This window comes from Piliocolobus tephrosceles, chromosome 16, assembly GCF_002776525.5.
Source record: "Piliocolobus tephrosceles isolate RC106 chromosome 16, ASM277652v3, whole genome shotgun sequence".
Classification (NCBI taxonomy): domain Eukaryota; kingdom Metazoa; phylum Chordata; class Mammalia; order Primates; family Cercopithecidae; genus Piliocolobus; species Piliocolobus tephrosceles.
In genome coordinates, this window is record NC_045449.1 from 20,480,476 (window position 1) to 20,495,892 (window position 15,417).

General features: G+C 56.7%; 1 pseudogene; it reads left to right on the top strand.

Annotated features, from left to right (window-relative positions):
• Positions 1-15,417, top strand: part of LOC113224114 — a 78,454-nt pseudogene that overhangs the window by 45,084 nt on the left and 17,953 nt on the right.

The window sequence follows — 15,417 nt, forward strand, 5'->3', positions numbered from 1 at the left end:
GTGCTTTCCCGAACATTATCTCACTTAATTCTCAAAATGTCCCAGCCAGGCAAGGAGTGGGGCTTGAGAGATGGGGCCACTGGGGGAGGCGGTGGCCAAGTCGAATTTGAACCCCAATCGGGAAGCCTCGGTTCTCTGAAGAAGGTCCCGCTGGGCTCCCTCATGAGGGAAGATAGAGACGTCCTGGGCCCGGGATCCAGGAGGTGTCTTGCCGCTGAGATGTCTCTGTCTTGCAATGGCAGTGCTGGGCATGAACTGGGGGCCTGCAATGACACGGGCTGCTCTCCTACCCCCATCTGCTGTGTGACATGAGGTAAGCCGCATCACCTCTCTGAACCTCATTTCCCTACTGTGAGAAATGGAGCCAAATTTACCCCATTTAAACTACAGTTGTGCGGGGAGCTTGCCCGGTCAGGCGTTAGGCTGTTTCAGAATTCCAGATGACGGGGTCTGAATCCTGCCATTCACAGGTGGAGAAAAGGGGGCTGGGAGAAGGGGAGGGACTGCCCGGAGCCTTGCCTCCCACCTGTGACCTCAGCCACAGAGCATGGCTGGTCCAGGCGCCTCTTTCTTGCCCCCAGATCAAGCTGGGGCACAGGCAGGGAGAGACCCTGTTCTCAGGGTGGGGCCTGCCCCTTCGCCTGTTGCCTAGAGGTGAAACGGCCTCTCTCCATGTGCGCCGCATCCCGGAGCCCCCGCCCCCGGCTGAGCTCAGGCTTCCCATGAATCTGTGGGTCCTGTGTGATGCCACAGGTTGTGGCGGTAGCTTCGCTGCTTGGGGAGTAAGTCGATGACTTGCCCACTCACTCATTCACTTAACTTCGGGGACCCCCAGTCCTGAGGGGGAAGCAGCTGTTCGCTCAGAGCCCCATGGCTGAGTGGAGGTCTCTGCAGAGGGTGGTGCCGCTGGGGGGCAGGGATGGTTTCCTGGGGAAGAGGCCCTGGATCCTGGCCCCACAGGGGGTTTGGGGGCTGCTGTGGCACCAGTGTCCCTCAGCACCAGTGTTCCGCTCAGGGGAGCCCTTAGAGAGCCTTTCAAAACCATCCCTGGGCCCTAGGCAGGGAGGGCCCCAGCCACGTGCTTCCTAGCCCTCCCTGTGACACGAAGGGAGCAAGACTTAAAGGGCACGAAACCCCGAGTCCAACTGCGGGCTTGCTGCTCAGGGCTGGCCATCAGCCTTGCCTCCCCTCTCACTGCACCTCCTGATTCTGAGCTGGGGTGCTGGTCCCAGACCTTCCTCCTCCTGCCTCGTTCTAGAACCCACTCTCTCTTCCTTGGGCCCAGCCGCCAGGCCCCCACTCCTGCCCCATGCCTGGCTTTCTCCCTCAAAGGTCCCTGACTCCCCACCAGCATGGTGATCACCTCTTTCACTGAGAAAATCGAAGAGAATTTCAACTCATGCCCATCGCAGCTCCCCTCCCCATGATGGACTGTCACCCCTCACCTACAGGGCCCACCCCTCTTGCCTACCCAAGGCTATCGCTGTCCCGAGTCTCCCTCCGCTGGACCCTGCACTACACCCTGGTTGGGAGTGAATCCTTCCGACGGTGACAATGAAGGGCCCACCAGGACGGGCACTGCTCCCCAGGCCCCAGGACGCTGCAAGGCACAAAACAAAGTCCTGCCCCACAGAGCTTCTGTGCCAGGGAACCACTGGCCATAGACTCCATGGGACAGGGACTCGCTTCCGGGGAAGGGGCCCAGACCCGCATGGAGTCAGGGAGGGAGCTGGGAGGGCATCCGAGGGAAGCAGGGCCGGTGGCCAGAGGTGGACGGAGCCTGACCAAGGGGCAGGGGCACGGGGACGGGGAGGGGGAGCAATTGCAGAGCCTGGAGGCTGCAGCAGCATTTCTGGTTTTCTTTCTTTCCTTCCCTCCTTTCTTGTAACAATAAGCATTTCTTCCCGCTCGCTGGTCCAGAGTTTGGTTGTGGCTCTGCTGAGCTGCTGTGAGGAGTTGGGCTTGGATCTGTCAGGCTGAGGTTGGTTTCAAATCTCCTTTGTGTGTCTCCTCCCAATTTTTTTTCTTGGAGGTGAAATTCAATTTTTTTTTTTTCTTGGAGGTGAAATTCACATAAGATGAAATTAGCCATTTAAAAGTGAACAATTCAGTGGTATTTAGTGCATTCACAATGTCGCGCAGCCATCACCTCTGTCTAGTTCCAAAGCCTTTCCACCACTCAGAAAAGAAGCCCTGTCCCATTGGCAGTCACTGCTGGTCCCCACCCCATCCCCTGGCAGCCACTAAACCACTTGCTGTGGCTGTAAATCTTCCTAATCTGGACGTCGTGTGTGCGTGGGGCCCTGCACGGGCAACCTTCCATGGTTGACTTCTCCATCTCCGTCATGTCCTCCAGGCCCGGCCCTGGTGTGCCGTACGTCAGCACCACCTTCCTCGCTATGGCTGAGGGATGCCTGGGTGTGGATGGACACACTCTGCCTGAGCATTTGTCAGTGGTGGACGCTGGGCTGCTCGGCCTTTGGCACCTGTGAACGGTGCTGCCATGGACATGGAACACAGGTTCCCCTGGATGCCGGTTTCTAGGTCTCTCCATGTACCTAGAGGTGAAGTGGCCGGGCCTATGGCACCAAACTCTGGAGGGGTTGTTACCTTTGGAAGAGACTCTGACTCCAGGCCACGCTCCCTGTACCCCTCCAGCCTGCGTTATTGCTGTACCCCAGGACCACAGACCTCCTCACAAGACTGTCCTGCTGCTCACCAGATTCTCCTTATGACCATTCCCTGCAATGCCTCGGAAATGTTTAGGACAGGGTCACCAGTCACTTGGTTTGTCTGAACCTGTGCCGTCTGGGAACACCTGCGTTTTGGCGCTCCGCCCAGCCCTCTTCCTCCTTCTCCTCCTCCGCCTCTTCTTCGGAGGCCAGGCATCTTCCCATCCATACTCGCACACTTGCACACCTGGCCGCCTCCAGCCCAAGGTTCATGTCTAGCCCAGGCCTTTCTTCCTCCACCAGCGCAGGTGACATCTCCCCTGGGGTCTGTGGGCACCTGGATCCTACATGACCAGAACTGGGCTCCCACTTTCCTTGAGCCTGTGGTCCCCCCGCCCCAGTCTCCTTGTCACTGGAAGGGGGGCAGGCCGAGAACCTCCCCTGCCACCAGGTCTGCCTTGGCCAGTGGGTGGGAGGGCCAAGCATGGGGTCGTGTCTGGCAAGGTGGCCTCCCAGCTGTGGGGCGTTGCATGGCTCCAGGCTACATGCCGGGGCTCCTCATCTGCAAGTGGCTACAGGAATCCCTGTCTTGCCTCCTGGGGCTGTGGTTGAGGTGGAATCGGGTGACTTAACGCTGAGTGTGATGGTGGGGACTGTGGGCTCCTGGACAACTTCCTTCCCTCTCTCTTGAGCTGCGGTGACTTCGAGGGAGGTGGTCCAGGCTCTAGCAGAGCCTTCCTGATCCTTAGTGTCCCCAGGTGTGAGTGGGAATAAGAAGCTGCCCTACCCGCTACACACGGCACCACTGGACCACTGACCTACCGGAGGTGCTGTGTGAAGGGCTTCCCAGAGGTCCAGGCACATACATAGTAGGTGCTCAGTGTGTGCTCACTTGTGGGTCATGGAAGCCGGCTGTGTTTGTTCCGAGAACCCAGTTCCGTGGGCTGGGCCCCCAGGGAAGGACAAGTTTGGCCGCTGCAGCAGGGAGCAAAGGCGGACAGGGACACACGCCCCGCAACCCCGCAATCTTCTGCCTCTGGCCCCACCAGGCTGCAGCTGCTCGAGGCAGGGGGCAGGGGGCAGGGGCCCAGCTGGTCCCCACTCCTTAATCATCTTGTTGGCACTTAGGACCGGCAGGAGCCCCACCAGGAGCTGGGAGTGTTGGTTCTATGGGGTGGGGGTTTCATGGACCACCACCCTCCTCAAGTGGGTTCAGAGAATGAGGCCTGAGACTGGCTGTGTATAGATGGGTTGTCTAAATGGCAGACACCTGTGGTCCATGATGGTGGCCACAGCATTTGGGCAGTCTAGACGGGGAGGCGGATTGTGGTGACAGATGGAAGGCCTGAAGGTGGGTGTGGGCAGCACGGTCGGGGCAACCTTGGTGGTGTGAGTGCAGGCATAGGCCATGTAGCCGTGTCTTAATTTCGTAGGCAGGGCCGGTGGGGTATGTGTGGAGATGCACAGATGGTGGGGGTCAGGGAGGCCAGGGCAGGAAGATGTGGATAGTGTCCCTGGGTCTGGGAACAGGATGGGCTCCTAACTTCTGCCCCTTCTTGCCCAGTCCCCCACTCTCTGGGGAGGGACCGAGGCTGTTCCCAGGCCTGGGCTGGAATTTTAAGTCCGTGTGCCTCCCTGCACGGCTGTACCAATCTCCCTTGCCCTCCCCTGCCCTCCCCTACTGGAAAGGACGTTTGTCAGAAGCTTGTGCTGCTTAGGAGTTTCAGGTGCTGACTCATCGCTTTCTGTGCTTGTCCCCATTTTACAGATGGGGACACCGAGGCTCAGAGAGGTGGAGGGAATTTTCTGGGGCACATGGTGCTTTCTTGAGCCACAGTAGAGGGGTCTGGCTCTGGCTGATGTGGCAGCTCTCAGAGGCCCTGCTTCAGGCCCTCAAACAGTCTGAGTTTGTCCCTGAGGTTGGCTGCACCCTGGGGCTGACCTGTTTACCCTGCCCCACTGCTAGAGCCTCTACAGCCCCTGGCCTCTGCATGCGCCCTCCCCTCTGCCTCTGGTATGTTTCCACTCTCACTTACGAGGCCAACACTGCCTGCTGGTCATTTATCCAGCTAACCCTGTAATGCCCCTCTGGGAGCCTCAGACCCCCCCATGCAGGTTGAGCTACCAGCAAAGGGTGCAGGCCTGAGGGCAGCATGCCTGGCAGGCCCTGGGTCCTGGGGCTCCACCTCATGGTTCCACAATTGCTGAGCACCTGTTCCATACCAGGCGCTGGGATTGTCTCACTTAGTCTCCTCATGGTCCATTTTACAGATGAAGCCACAGGGGCCTGGAAGGCACCATTCAATCCCATGTGTTTGACACCAGCACCAAGTCCCCAGGCCTTCACCGCCCGCCTCCACCCTGAGCAGTAGGGCAAACACCTGGCCAGTGGCCTGAGGCTGAGCGCATCCTCCCAGGGCCACTCATTTGGGCCCATGGAGCATGTGGCCTAAGTTTGGGGCCAAGGGTGCCACTCAGGGCACTGCTGGTCTCTAGTGCTGGCCTCTTATGCCCCACCTACAGGACTCAGACAAAGGAGGACAGATTGGAATAACAAGGGGTTTGGTCTGGGCCGTGGTCTACCTGAACTGTCCAGTGAAGGCTACCTCCCTGGGCCTCAGTGCACTCATCTGTAAAATTATAATATCTATCTCATGGGGATCTCGTCACGTGTCAGCTAATGACATTTCAGTCAATGACCGAGGGTGCGTATAACAGTGGTCCCATAAGATCACTAAGGGGCTGTGGTATACAGGTGTGCCACTTTTTATCTTTTATACTGTATTTTTGCTGTACTTTTTCAATGTTTGACTATGTTTAGATACACAAATGCTTACAATCGTGTTTCAGTTGCCTACAGTGTTCAGCACAGTACATGCTGTACAGGTTTGCAGCCTAGGAGCAACAGGCTCCATCACACAGCCTGGGTATGCAGTAGGCTGTACCATCTAGCTTTCCGTAAATCTCTCTATGATATTCGCTGAGTGATGAAATTGCCTGATGACACATGTCTCAGCAGGTATTCCCATCGTTAATCGAGGTATGATTGTATGGTACTCAGGAGCTGAGTCTGACACATAATATAGTAAGTGTTCAATAATCCTAAGCTCTCATTATGGATCACTGTTGCCGTTCTGGAAACAGACACAGGGCTCCGGCTCTGTGCCTGCCCTGTGCTGGGTGATGCACTGATTCTGGAGATGAATGAGGACTGGAGGCTCAACTTGAGGCTGAGGGTGGGGAAGGTGAAGACAGACACTGCCCGGTGTGGTCAGGGATGTGGCAGAGAGAAACCCTGGCATAGGCACCCTGGGAGGGGACCAGCCTGGCATAAGGTGTTGGAGGTGGGAACTGCTGGGAGTTCAGTGTTGCCAGGGGTAAACCATTAGAAATTGCTCATCTTATTTCCAGAAATTCTTTCCAGGCCGTGCTGGGGCCACAGCAAGTGGGTCCCTGGAAGTGCTAAGGGACCCCTGAGGGTGGCAGGTCTGGACACAGACCATGACCACGTGGGATCCATGGGCTATGTCCTGCTTTAACCCAGTGCCTGGCACAGAAGTGTTGATGACACCTGGGCAAGGTGGCTCACACCTGTAATCCCAGCACTTTGGGAGGCTGAGGCAGGAGGATTGCTTGAGGCCGGAAGTTCAAGACCAGTCTGGGCAAGATAGTGAGACCCATCTCTACAAAAATGAAACATTAGCTGGGTTTACTGGAGCACACCTGTAGTCCTAGCGACCTGGGAGGCTGGGGAAGGAGGATCACCTGAGTCCAGGAGTTCAAGGCTACAGTGAGCTCTGATCAAGCCACTGTACTCCAGCCTAGGTGACAGAGCAAGATCTTGTCTTAAAAAAAAAAAAAAAAAGACAGCGCACAGTGACTCATGCCTGGAATCCCAGCATTTTGGGAGGCCGAAACGGGTGGATCACTTGAGGCCAGGATTTCAAGAGCAACCTGGCTGACGTGGCAAAACCTCATCTCTACTAAAAATACAAAAATTAGCCAGGCGTGGTGGCACCTGCCTCTGGGAGGCTGAGGCATGAGAGTCGCTTGAACCCAGGATGCGGAGGTTGCAGTGAGCCAAGATTGTGCCACTACACTCCAGCCTGGGTGACAGAGTGAGACTTTTTCTAAAAAAAAGGAAATAGGCCGGGCGTGGTGGCTCAAGCCTGTAATCCCAGCACTTTGGGAGGCCGAGACGGGCAGATCACGAGGTCAGGAGATCGAGACCATGCTGGCTAACACGGTGAAATCCCGTCTCTACTAAAAAATACGAAAAACTAGCCGGGTGAGGTGGCGGGTGCCTGTAGTCCCAGCTACTCGGGAGGCTGAGGCAGGAGAATGGCATAAACCTGAGAGGTGGAGCTTGCAGTAAGTTGAGATCCGGCCACTGCGCTCCAGCCTGGGCAACAGAGAGAGACTCCGTCTCAAAAAAAAAAAAAAAAAAAAGGAGATAATGGACCTGATGATAACAGGGACGGTGATATAAATATATTTCTCTATGCCAAGCATGGCTCTAAGCTCTTTATGAAGTCATTAATCCTCATACATACAATTACATCATATCGCCCCCATGCTACAGATAGGGATACTGATGCCAGAGAGGTGAAATGACCTGCCCAAGGTCTTACCACGACTGAGTGACAGAGGTCAGATAGAGGTTGTGCACTGGCCTGGGGAGAAGGGAAGAGTATTTGGGGTTCAGCTGAGGCAGAGGAGTGGCTGGAGCCCCTCTGCTTGGTGGCAGGGCCGTTTCCAGAGCATGTCCTGCCCTGCTGTGTGGCTCAGGCATGGCCTGCCCTCTCTGGGCTCTGAGCCTCTGCAGCCAGCCCAGGATGTCCTCAGGCTTCTCGGCTGGGCCACAGCCCTGCTGTACCTGGGTCCCTGCCAGGCTTATTATGGTGGCTGCCCTGGGTCCCTGGGAGCAGACAGGGGCCAGGGGTCATTCCAAGGTGCCAGCTGCCTGGCCTTGGGATTGGAATGGGGGTGAGGGGCTGGCTGGGCTCTCGAGAACTTGCTGAGGCTAGAGCTGAGTGCTACGTGCACCTGGACTCCTTGTTCTTCCTACAACCTTGAGAAATCCTCAGCTAACAGGCAGGGAAACTGAGGCTCCGAGAGCGGCAGCCCGGAATCTGAGATGACATAGCCAGGGAGTCACAGAGCTAGCTCGCTGCAGAGGCCTGCTCCCACTTTGCGGATGATGTTGATGATAGCCACAGCTTCTGCTTGCCTGGTGCTTGCTGTGCACAGGTCTGTGCCGGGCAGCGAGCCCTGGCATGCCCATCCCAGTCCTCCAAGGGGCCATCAGTGCCCATGTTACAAATGAGGACACCGAGGCTCAGAGAGACATCCCTGTGCCTGGCCAGGGTTCTAGCCAGCTTAGTACGTACCAGTCTCAGGAACCAGCGGTTATGGGATGCCCGGGGTGGATATCAGCCCCGATTGATGGGGAGGGCCATCCCGTTTGGGGTGAGGGGCCCTTTCTCTGTGAGGCTGATGACAAGAGGATATGATTCAAGGGCTCTTCACAGTGATCACTGTCCTAACCACTGGACCCCTGGAGTCACTAGAACCGGCCAAACTGAGCCTCCACCCAGCGTCTGGGGGTGGGGCTAAGGCATCAGGTTCGTGGCCCACCATGGCTATGGCCTCAGGCAGCCGTGGGGATGGACTGCGCAGAGCCTCCCAGGAAGGCTTCCTGGATGCACGCAGGTGTTTGGGAGGCTCTGGCCAGGGGTCATAGTTCAAGGGGGTCTCCCAGGGCACAGATTGGAGCACACTGTCCATCAAGGTCATCTGCCTGGCCTCCATTCCCAGCTGTGTGACCCTGGGCAAGTCCATTTAGCTCTCTGGGCCTCAGTTTCCTCATCTGTAAAACAGAGATCCTCATAGGGATGCTCAGGGACTGAATTTGGGAGGCCAGATGCTTGACAGTAAAGGCGTGGGCTTGTTCCCCAGCTCTGCCTCTTATAGGCTGTTTGGCCTTGGGTAAGAAACTTCGCTTCTCTGAAGCTTAGTTTGCTCATCTGCCCAGTGGGGATAATAGCAGACTCTTCCCTGCAGAGCTTTCTCGGGGCGCAGTGAGGTAGTCAAGGTAACATCCCTGTAGCTGCAATCACAGCTCCTGCCGCAGGCTCTCGAGCAAGGGCCACCCCAAAGAATGCAGGAGGCCTCAGCTTCTCCTGCCTGAGATCGCTGCCGTGTGGGGCTTCAGCGCCCGGCTGCCTGTTGGGAGCGGATCACCAGCAGTTTCATCCCCGTGCACTCTTGTCTGATGAAATATAAATAGCATGCGATGTTTTCGAGCAAGGCTAGGGAAGCGTCTGTGGGTCGTCCTCTCCGCCCGGCAGAGGCTGATGAGCTGGCCTGGGGACGGGAAGGAGATGGGAGCTCCTGAATAAATCATCGTGGGAGCTGGGCTAATGCACTGGCCATGGGCAGTGTGTGCAATTAGTGCGTTAATTGTCCAGAGAGGATGACTTTGTGAGGGTATGGCCCAGAGTCCACTGGTTTGCAGAGTGCCTGATGTCTGGGATACCTTCCCCCACGACTCTGGGAAAGGACCCCAAGCCGGAGGACTCAGCCAGTGTGGCCTGACTCAGGGCCTCACACTCTGCCCTGCCCCCTCCAGCTCTGCCGGCAGCCCTCAGCTGGGACTGACACAGGGCACAGCAGGGATTGGCAGGTGAACCAGGAGCAGAGCCTGGGGGCCAAGACTTGCCCCCTCCTACCCCTCCCTTCTCCTTTTCTTCTTTCAGCCTCTTTGTGCCAGTGGTTTGGTTTTGTTTTTTGCCTTTGAACCAAGGCTGTCCCAGACTTAGCTGCTCCTGCCCCGTTGCCAAGGTGACCAGGCCATCCCTGCCACCCTGCGGCCACTGCCAGGGCTGGGCGAGGGACATAGCCCTGGACGTGTGTGTGTGTGTGTGTGTCCACGCCTATGTACATATGTGTACAAGAGCAGACACGCAGAGACCCCCGGGTCTATAGCCCCACACAAATGTGGGCATGGATTCATCGTTTGAGGAAGGATGCAGGCCTGAGTCTGTGTGCACGCCGGAGGCACACGGAGGTGGACTGCACACACCCATATGTGCCCATAAGGGAGCTCCCTGGTTATACCCCACACTTCTCTGGCACCCGAGGCCCTGCCCAGTGCCTCTTCTGGCCACTGGAGCCTCCTGCATGTGCAGCCAAGGGAATGAATGCATCCTCCCCCGCCTGGCAGCCCCCGTGGCCAGCAGCATCCCGACGCCAGGCCAGACCTCTATGGCCCCCACTGCCCGCAGCATGCTGGGCCATCCCTCCACCGGGCTTCCTTGCTGGGGATAACTCTGAGGTATGTTCTATGCCCAGGAGGCTGGAGCCCAGGTATCCTCAGTGGTGACCTGCTCATCTATGCAATCATTTTTGGCTGCCATCCTGTCCGCATCTCAACTCCCTTCCTGGTGCTTCCTGGTGTCACCTCCAAAGTAAACTCCCTACTCCCAAATCCTTGACTCAAGATCTGTTTCTGGGGAAAGGACTAGAACACACTCTTACCACAGGTCGTGTACCCGTGTACACATGTGACATGTTGCCAGCAAAGATGCGTTTACAGAGTTGTGGTGGTGAGAGCAGGCATGTGCTAGCATGTATCATGTAGTATGTAGTGTGCATAGCACATAGTACTGTGTGCTGGACCTGTTCTGGGTACTGTGCATAGACTAACGTCTGCTGGACCAGGGAGGCAGAATGATTAGACCCATTCCACAGATGTGGAAACTGAGGTAACGACGAATCCATAAAGGTGTGCCTTAGGGGTGGAGCCCTGGCAGGAGCTGGGACCCACCCTAGGAAGTGAGAATTTGTGCACCCGCTCAGCATTGCTGCACTACCCACCCCAAGCCCTGCAGATGTGGCAGGAGGCTGGAGGTGGCAGCAGCTGCATTCATCTTCAGATCCCATGGAGCGAAGCTGGCATCCCCCATGCCCGCTTCTGGCCCTGCACCCCAGTAACTGGGTGCAGGTGCCCTTTCCAGGATGCCTGGCCCCCAGATGCTGGCCGACCGTGTGACCGTGGGGCTCTGGATTCCCTCTCTGAGCTTATTTCTTCCTCTTGGGGCAAGGATAGTCCCTGGCCATGTCTCTTGGGGTTGTCAAGAGATGCACAAAGTAGGTACTTTCTTCCTGCTCCAGGCATGAGCCACCCGCCTGCTTTCTGAGCAGACATTGCTGGTCACACCTCTGCTCTGGGACAAATGTCCTGCTGGAACCCAGCTCAGAGAAAGACCGTAGCTCCAGGTCAATGCAGCACAGCAGAGACCAAACAGGGGCCAGGCACCAGGGCCCTACCCCACCACTCCCACAGCCCCTGCCTCCTCACATCATCAATTAGCTGCCACCAAAGGAATGGGAGAGAGGCAGGCAAGAACCACATAGTCAGGGAAGGCTTCCTGGAGGAGGTGGTCCAAGCCGTACCTGGAGAGGCTGTGGTGTCTCCTAGAGACACCAGGGCCAACATGTGTGGTCAAATCCTAGGTCTCTATTTCCCCAGCCCTGGAAGTCCTGAATTTCTGTCCTGGCTTTGCCATGGACTGGCTGCGTGTCCCTGGGCACGGAACTCACCCTATCCGAGCCCCAGTTTCTTGCCTCTATCAAAAGAAACTGGTGTGAATGGAAGTGGCATGTGTCACAGTGACGGGTGTTCCTGACGCACAGCAGTTGCGCAGTCCCAGTTTACTGGGGTTGGAAAGCGTGTGTGGCAGTAAGAGGTCCGTGCAAGGCGGCATGGGGTCAGAACAGCCTCTGTGGGGCCCTGCTCGCTACCGTCTAGCTGTGGGGTGCCTGAGTCTCCTCACTGTGAAATCAGGCCATGCAGAGCCACCTGCTACCTAGTACTAGAGGAAGTGCAGCCATTGCTGTCCAGCCCTTCCCTGTGGCCTGAAGGGCTCCCCATCCCACCTGGGTGGGCTGCACATGCAGAGGCGACCTGGGGCTGGGGAGCAAGCTCCTGGCCTCTGAGCCGCCTGCCCCAGCCCTGTCCCCTCTCAGAGCTCATTTCCCTGCCCCTCCCTCCTGTCTCCTCACATCCTGCCTTGTGTCCTGGGCCGGGGGCCCTGCTCCTGTTTGCAGCCCTACTGCCCCTCAGCCGGCCTCGAGTCCCTCCTCCCGGGTGGTCACACAGCCCCTCCTGCAGCCGGAATCTCCTGTGTTTCTCCGGTTTCTCCTGGGATGTCTGTCTCCCCCGATCTGTGAGGAGCCAGGCGCAGGGCGGACCACCCTTTTCATGCTACACCCCACGCAGAGCCTCAAACGGGTTTGGTGATCAGGAGAGACTTGGTTGTGGAATAAATGGGTAATGAACAAGAGGCTGGGTGGGTGGGCGAGGGGCCAGGCTGCCCTGTCCTTTCCCGACAAGGCCCTGGCCCTGAGCTGCCAGATGCTCCGCCCTTCTCCGTCAGATCCAGCGTGCTGAGCTGTTCGTGTGCTAGGTATGCCTTTGACATCCTCTTTCTCAGAATAACACTTTTGAATGCAAGAGAGAACCCATATAGGGCTACAGAGGAAACTAGAAGTAAGTGTTGCAGTACTTATCAAAACATTATTTTAAAATGTGTGATCTAGTAATTAGCATGCTGTTGCATATGAGCGCCTTAACTAGCAAGACCTGGTGGCAGCCGTCCTACCGACTCCATGAGAGCGGGGAGGAGAGCCGTGCAGCTCCAGCGGTCTGCATTGTTATAGGGCCTGGGGGGAGCCTGGGCTCGGTGTGTCCAACATACATTTCACAGAGAGGTTGAAGGCGGGGAAGTTGATGATTTTTCCTCCATCAAGTTCACAAAGCCCTGGCTTCTGTCCTTGGACCCTGCGGCAGGACCTCCGGGAACCTGCTCCACTGTCTCGGGGACTGCAAAGCCTGCTCCTACTTTGCCCGGCCCCCTTGCTTTGCCTCCAGGGTCCTTGGGCAGCCCCTCTGCGGGTCTGAGGACCAAGGCAGGCATCCCGACTGTGACTTGAGCTTTAGTTTCCCAGCCATGGTTGGGGAGAGGTGGTCGGGGGCAGCTGCATCCCCAGGCCCCCACACCTGGCTGATGTGGGTGAAGTGCCCAGGTCAGGCACTGTGAGTCCCCCAGCAAGGCCATAGAACAGAGAGGATCTCCCATCACCCCCAGGCTCAGCGGGAACCCTCCTGCTGGCCTGGCAGAAAGCTGACATTTCCTGCCCTGTGGGCCGAGCTCAGAGCTCAGAGCTCAGCAGGGGTCAGAGAGTGACAGCCATGCTTTCTCCCTGCGGGGACCACCCTGCTGTGAGCAGTTCATACGGGAGGAAGGTGGAGACGCCCTGTTCCCAAGCTTTGGGGCCTCTCATTTGACAAATGGGGAAACTAAGGGACAGGGACAGGGGCGGTCCCCCCAGAGGGGACGGGGACAGGGGCGGTCCCGTGGTGCGCTGAAGCTGGAGTGGTCTTGGGTGGGCTGCAGCGCTGCCTGGCGTCTTGTGACGCAAACTTTAAGGAGTGCACTCTTGGAGCACAGGGACAGAATCCTAGTTCCCAATCCCTTAACTTCCCCGAGGGACCAGGTTCTGTGCTGAGGCCCCTCAACACAGTCAGACCCATGTTCTACCCTCAGGAGACCCTTGGCCTGGTGGACTCGGACATACAGGCTGTACCCAGCATGGTCTGGTCCAAGACAGAGGGAAGCACAAAGGATGGGCTTGGAAATGGGTGTTGAAGGGTGCATAGGAGTTGGAGGGAGAAGGGAAGAGAGGGCCTTGGGTCGTGTCTGGCATGTGGCAAGGCAAGGCCTTTCCTCTGAGCGCCGTCGATGAAGAGGTGCTCCCGGCAGCAACCTGCACGTCCTTGGCCAAGTCCGCTCCCTTTCAGAGCTGTGTGCCTCTGTCTCGCCATCCATCTGCTGTCCCTGCCTCCTTTCCTCCACCTCCCTGGCACACTCGGCTCCAGCCCCACTGCCCTCCCCCGGCCTCAGCCTCAAGGCCTTTGTGGCTACAGTTCCCCCTTCAAGGGGTACCCTCTTCCCTCATTCTCTTCTCACCAGCTCTCCATCAGATGTCACCTTCTCAGACAGTCTGCCCTGACCTCTGGAATAGTCTCCACCCGTCTCTGGATTTACTCAATTTCTTTTTTCTTCCCCAGCCTTTTTTTTTTTTTGGTTTGTCTTGCCCCAGCAGCAGGTGGGCCCCCAAACACGATGTCAGCGCATAGTAGAGGCTGGGCAGACGCCGCTGAGCGAGTGAGTCAATGCTGAGTGTGATTCTGGCAGCAGAGCCAGGCCATGTTGCGCTCATGATCTGAGCTGTAAATGGGGCCTGGGGCAGAGCGATAGGCTTTCTGGAAAGCCTGCCCTATCTTCCTGGACTCCACATCTCTGAGGTCAGCCTCCTGCCCATGGTAGGGTGAACCCCAGAGCCCTTAGAGTCTGTCAGGTCCTCCCAGGGAATCTTCTGTACCTGAAATGAGGCCAGATTTACAAAATAGGGAACCAAAAGGAGGAAGCTAAGGAAGCAACTGTCATGTGCTCCCCTACAGAGAGCAGTCAGGTTATGGGGGGGCTGAGGCCCTAATCCTGGCTGGCCCTTTGTGAAGAGATCAATGTACCTCCCAAGCTGGGGGACTTCCTTGCTGGGAGCAAGACAGGCTTGGAGGGCTCACTGCAGGGTTGGTGGCTGGAGACAGACGGACTGATGCAGGACACCTGGGTGCTAGGCCCAGCTCTGGCTCAGGCTGGTGACCTTGGGCATGGCTCCTCTCTGCACTTTATTTCCTTCTCTCAAAGAAGCTTGGTCCAGCTCACCTGGGACGTCTCTGATGCAGTGAGCAGAAGCCAAGTGCTGGGTCTTAGGGGCTCAAGAAACACGCTAGGAGTACTCATGGAGGAGCAAGGGACTTGGGGAAATATTGGAAGGCTTCATGGAGGAGGCAACCTTTGAGCTTAGAGGATGCATTGCATTCTGAGAGACAGAAAAGGGCATTTCATAGTGGGGGACAGTTCAGGCTGAGGTGTGGGACATTCCACAGACATTGGAAGCCCAACCCTAGCTCTCTGCTCATCCCTACTGTGTCCTTTTATCTTTTGATTTATAAGAATTCTTTAGATATTAAGCACATGGGTTCTTTTTAATAACAAACACTTATTATTTATCTTTCATTTTACTTATGATTTGTTTTGACAACATCATACGTATTTTTACGTAGGCAAAGTTCGCAGCCTTTCCTTTGGTGGTCTTTCCGGTCCCAGGATGTTCTTGTGTCCTTACCTTGGGTCCTTGCTCTCCTGTGCACATGCTGGCTGCTCAGGACATGTCTGAGACTCAAATTAAGTTGAAGCTGGAAAATTTACAGCTGTATGAAAATCGGAAGCCAGGGTGCCTTTGCTGACCTGTGCCTCCCTCTGGGGTTCCTGCCCATCATTCCCTCTTGCCTGGAGTGGGGTCCAGCTGAGGCCCTAAAGAGGCCTGGCTCGTAGCTGTGATGAGGGGAGAGGGTTGGGGGACAGAGAGTTCCCAGCTGGCCAGTCTCCATGTATTCACTCATGAAAACCCCATGAGATAGGTGCTACAATTAGTTCCATTTTACAGGTGAGAAAACTGCGGTTCAGAGAGGTTATGTGGCTTGCCTAAGGCCACACAGGAACGGATGGAGACAGGATTTGAATTCATGCCTTGTTGCCTCAGAACTCTTACAGTTTCAAGCTCTCTTGTGGCCCTTGGGCTCCCCATTGCCTTTGGGATCAAGTCTGGGCTCATT